This window comes from Crinia signifera, chromosome 5 (assembly GCF_055691185.1).
Source record: "Crinia signifera chromosome 5, ASM5569118v1, whole genome shotgun sequence".
Lineage (NCBI taxonomy): Eukaryota > Metazoa > Chordata > Amphibia > Anura > Myobatrachidae > Crinia > Crinia signifera.
The window spans coordinates 23638758-23644757 of NC_139221.1; the positions used below are offsets into that span (position 1 = coordinate 23638758).

The 6000-nt window shown below is 50.5% G+C and overlaps 1 protein-coding gene across 1 annotated transcript in view; it reads right to left on the reverse strand.

Moving 5' to 3' along the window:
* The window catches only part of THSD7A (thrombospondin type 1 domain containing 7A), a 367288-nt gene extending 363277 nt beyond the window's left edge, over positions 1-4011 (reverse strand). The window contains exon 1 of the mRNA XM_083186796.1: positions 3796-4011. The gene's annotated coding sequence lies outside the window, so the exon portion shown is untranslated. The remainder of the gene's footprint in view (positions 1-3795) is intronic.
* Between the last annotated feature and the right edge of the window lie 1989 nt (positions 4012-6000).

The window sequence follows — 6000 nt, forward strand, 5'->3', positions numbered from 1 at the left end:
ACCCTCTCTCCTTTTCTCCTCCTTTGAGTCTCACTCTATCCGTCTATACTACCCCTACCACCTCCGTGTCGCTGCAATCTACCGCCCCCCTGGCCCTATCTCCCAATTTCTTGACAACTTCGCCGCCTGGCTTCCACACTTCCTCTCCTCCGACCTGCCATCTGTCATTCTTGGTGACTTTAACATCCCCTTGGATAACCCCGCTGATCCTGGCACCTCCAAACTCCTCTCTCTCTGCTCTTCTCTTGGCCTATCTCAGTGGACTTCCTCTCCCACCCATATCCAAGGACACTCCCTCGATCTCGTCTTCTCTCGCTCTTGTTCCCTTACTGACTACACTATCTCAGCTTTTCCTCTTTCTGACCATCACCTCATCTCCTTCTCCCTCACTGCTTCCCCCTCTCCCACCCCCCCTCCCAAGCGCATTGTCTCACGGCATAACGTCAACACACTTGATCTTGCTGCCTTCTCAAACACGCTGTGTCCTCTTCTCGCCCCAATCGCCCTCATGTCCTGCCCGAACCTCGCTGCCTCCCTCTATAATGACACCCTATCTTCGGCATTGGACTCTGCCTGCCCTCCCTCCTCTATCCCCCTTCGATGCTCCAACCCCCAACCGTGGCACTCACCTATCACCCGATTCCTTAAAAAGTGCTCTCGCACTGCTGAGCGCTTCTGGAAGAAATCACGCTCCCTTGCGGATTATCTCCATTTCAAATTCATTCTTTCCTCCTTCAGCTCTGCCCTTGCTCTGGCCAAGGAATCCTACTTTAAGTCCCTTATCCTTTCCCAATCATCCAATCCCCGCAGGCTCTTCGCCACCTTCAACTCCTTGCTCTCCCCCCCTCCTCCAGCTCTTCCGTCCTCCATCGTAGCCGCTGATTTTGCTACCTACTTTTCAACCAAAATCTCCTCTCTCAGGACTGCCATCACTGCTGCCATGACCTCACCCTCTCCCTCCTCCCCTCCTACATCTCCACTCCCCTCCTTCCAACCCCTGTCCTCATTTTACCCCACCACTGCTGCTGAAGTCCACTCTATCCTTCAATCCGCTTCTCCCTCCACCTGCCCGCTCGATCCTATCCCCTCCAATATTATCCGTCGTCTCAGTCCATCAGTCTGCTCTCACCTGGCTCACCTCTTTAATCTTTCCCTATCCTCTGGGATCTTCCCTTCCTCCTTCAAACACGCTCTTGTCTCCCCAATTCTCAAAAAAACAAATCTGGACCCCAACTCTCCATCCAACTACAGGCCCATCTCCCTCCTCCCTTTTGCCTCCAAACTCCTAGAACGTCTGACCTATAATCGTCTCCTAAGCCACCTTACTGCTAACTCCATTCTAGACCCCCTCCAATCCGGGTTCCGCCCTTTACATTCCACTGAAACTGCCCTGACCAAAGTCACTAACGATCTACTATCGGCTAAATCCAAAGGCCTCTTCTCTATCCTCATCCAGCTTGATCTGTCGGCTGCCTTTGACACTGTTGACCACCCTCTCCTGCTCAACACCCTCCGCTCCTTTGGCATCACTGGCACGGTCTTCTCCTGGTTCACCTCATACCTCTCCGATCGCTCCTTCTCTGTCTCCACTCCGAGCTCCTCCTCTCCTACTACCCCCCAGCCAGTCGGTGTTCCCCAAGGGTCAGTCCTTGGCCCTCTCCTCTTCTCCCTCTACACCACCTCTCTGGGCACCCTCATCAGCTCCTATGGTTTTCATTACCACCTTTATGCTGATGATACCCTAATCTATCTTTCCTCCCCCGACTTATCCCCATCACTCCTGTCCAAGGTCTCCGAATGCCTCACGGCCATCTCAGCCTGGATGACCCAACGCTTCCTGAAACTAAACATGGCTAAAACTGAACTTCTAATCTTCCATCCCCCGAACATCCCCTCTTCTCCCACTATCTCCATCAGCATTGGTGAAACCGAGATCACCTCCACCGACCAAACGCGCTGCCTCGGTGTCATCATTGACTCCTCCCTCTCTTTCACCCCCCACATTCGTGCTCTCTCACAGTCTTGCCGCTTTCACCTACGCAACATCTCACGCATCAGACCATTCCTCTCCACTGACGCGACCAAAATTCTCATTCACTCTCTTGTCATCTCCCGCCTTGACTACTGCAACATCCTTCTCTCTGGGCTACCTCTCACCCGCCTCGCACCTCTCCAATCCATTCTTAACACTGCTGCTAGGCTCATCTTCCTCTCCCGCCGCTCTACCTCCGCCTCCCCCCTCTGTTTATCTCTTCACTGGCTCCCCATTCCTTTCAGAGTTCTCTTTAAACTCCTCACCACCACCTACAAGGCTCTCTCCTCCTCCACAGCTCCCTACCTCTCTTCACTGATCTCTATCCACACTCCCTCCCGTCCTCTTCGCTCCATCGCTGACCGCCGACTGACCTCTCACCTAATTACCTCCTCCCACTCCCGTGTCCAAGATTTCTCTCGCGCTGCCCCCCTGCACTGGAACAACCTCCCGCCACCCATCAGGCTATCTGATTCCCTTACCTCCTTCAAGCGCTCCCTCAAAACCCACTTTTTTCGACTAGCCTATCCCTCCTCCTAACCTCTTTTGATCCTCCTATCCTGCCTCCGTTCCCCTCCGTTCCTACTTATCCTATTGTATTTCGTTCGTCCACCCACCTATTTTTAGTATGTTAACTCTTATGAGCAGGGCCCTCCTTCCTCACGTACTCACCCTACCTCATTACCTCACCTGTCCTGTTCTTCCCTTCCTCTACTTCATCTTCAGTCTCCTTGACAATTTTGACACCTACTTCTGAACTGATGCTGATTTTAGTTCGACCAGCTATACCCCTATTTATACTGTATCTTTCAACACACCCTGTACGTTACCTTGTAATTTGTTTTTTGTTTGCTATGTACGGCGCTGCGGACACTTTGCGGCGCCTTATAAATAAACGTACTACTACTACTAAAACCTTTTTCCACCTAATACTGGGTACAGTACACACTAGAAGATATCAATCACCAACAGCTCCTGCAGTGGCTGTACAGGAGGATAGCAGGTTGCCCGGACACACAGAACAATGCGCCCAGTGGGGGTGCTAGAAACACCACAGCAGACAGCGACACCGCAGGCAGGGAAGAGGAACTGCATGGGTTTTCAAATATGGCGGGTGCTAGAATGAACACTACATATACTGCCCATGCCCCGCTATAATACCCAGAAAATGATGGTACTCCAAGTGAAAATACCGTACGGGAAGAATAAATAACAAAAATAAGACTAAAACCTCCCAAAAATACCCCTCTGTGTCCTGTATTCAGCTCACCAGTTCAGCTCACCTAATTACATAACACTCTGGTTCCTTCCAGGGAAGCCGTTTCCTGCAAACAGATTAATCCTTCTGATTTATGAACCACAGGATAAGTCACAACAACATTAGCAATACCACTGTGATGAGCACACGTCTTCAATACAACCCCCCCCCCCCCCCCCATCCCCCAGGGGCATGCCACAGATTTGCCAACTCAAAAATAAACTTCATTCCGCTACTAGAGTAAAATCAATGCTGTCATCTACACAGCGATCAATAGAAAGACGGAGTGACATTGAGACGCTGATAGGGAAGCACTAAGAGGAGACAAACACCTGAGAGCACTACACCCTGACGGAGGACACTACGCCGGTGCTTCAGTTGTACAAATATTACAGTATTGACAATTATACTGAAAGGAGGGGGGTAAGCACCTGCTCCCAGAGTTACAGACAGATATCTCAGAGGCAATATTAGCATACGGTCACTATAGTGAGGGTATTCTTACCTGAGCTTATTCCTGGGCACCATGGCAGGTCCTCATCCTGGCAGGACAGAGTTGCAGCACTTAGTGACTGTGCCTTAGAGGGGGTATCAGATTAGCTGATCAGCAGCCTCACAGAACTCCCACCGAGACCCTCCAGCACTGATTATACTATACCACAGCTGAGTGATAATAGATAGGAGCCTGAACAGGGGATGCCAAGGACAGGAGACGGGGAACCTTCTGCAGTGCGACGGAGACAGGCAGAGCGGGCTGCCGAGGGGAGGGAGGGGGTTTCGGGAGAAGGAGAGGACATTAGGGCAGGGGAAGGAGAAGGGAAATACAGAACTGTACCGTATGCACTCAGGCTGGATAGGACACATTGTAACTGTCTGTCTGCATGGTCTTAAGGTCCTTACACACTGGGCGACTATGCCCAGTGTGTATGGACAGCAATGATGACAATCATCGCTGCGTCGAAAGCCGCTCAGTGCATACACACTGAGCGGCTTTCCTCCTGCCCGGCACCGAAGGAGGGGGGAGGACGGTGTTGCATAGCTGAGCACTATGCAAAGCCATCCTGAAAGCCGTTCATCTGCTGGTATAACCAGCAGATGAATGGCTTTCCCGGCGATGTTGCAGGAGCGCGCACCGCTCATCGCCGGGCCATACACACTGGGCGGCTTTGAGCTGAAAGCCGCTCAAACCTGCTGTTTTGAGCGACTTTAAGCTCAAAGTCGTCCAGTGTGTATGGGCCTTTAGATAAAATGATCAGAGACCCCTATTTAACATATTATCCTAATTATTAAGTACTTGTATTGCTGTTGATTTGTACAGTAAGGGCTATAGCGCGGAACTGGTGGCATCGCAAGTTTTTCTCATAAATTCAAATGTCAACAGCTAAATACATTACTTGCTTCCAAATGACATCAATAACAACCCCTGATATAATATTTTCCCTAAACACACTTATACTATATAAACAGTATAAAGCAACATAAACATCATCACAGTGACCACCATACAGAACACACAGCATCACAGTGACCACCATACAGAACACACAGCATCACAGTGACCACCGTACAGAACACACAGCATCACAGTGACCACCTTACAGAACACACAGCATCACAGTGATCACCATACAGAACACACAGCATCACAGTGACCACCTTACAGAACACACAGCATCACAGTGACCACCGTACAGAACACACAGCATCACAGTGACCACCTTACAGAACACACAGCATCACAGTGATCACCATACAGAACACACAGCATCACAGTGACCACCGTACAGAACACACAGCATCACAGTGACCACCTTACAGAACACACAGCATCACAGTGATCACCATACAGAACACACAGCATCACAGTCACCACCATACAGAACACACAGCATCACAGTGACCACCGTACAGAACACACAGCATCACAGTGACCACCGTACAGAACACACAGCATCACAGTGATCACCGTACAGAACACACAGCATCACAGTGACCACCATACAGAACACACAGCATCACAGTGACCACCGTACAGAACACACAGCATCACAGTGACCACCATACAGAACACACAGCATCACAGTGACCACCGTACAGAACACACAGCATCACAGTGACCACCATACAGAACACACAGCATCACAGTGACCACCATACAGAACACACAGCATCACAGTGACCACCATACAGAACACACAGCATCACAGTGACCACCATACAGAGCACAGAGCATCACAGTGACCACCATACAGAGCACACAGGATCACAGTGACCACCATACAGAACACACAGCATCACAGTGACCACCATACAGAACACACAGCATCACAGTGACCACCATACAGAGCACACAGCATCACAGTGATCACCATACAGAGCACACAGGATCACAGTGACCACCATACAGAGCACACAGGATCACAGTGACCACCATACAGAGCACACAGGATCACAGTGACCACCATACAGAGCACACAGGATCACAGTGACCACCATACAGAACACACAGCATCACAGTGACCACCATACAGAACACACAGCATCACAGTGACCACCATACAGAACACACAGCATCACAGTGACCACCATACAGAACACACAGCATCACAGTGACCACCATACAGAACACACAGCATCACAGTGACCACCATACAGAACACACAGCATCACAGTGACCACCGTACAGAACACACAGCATCACAGTGACCAC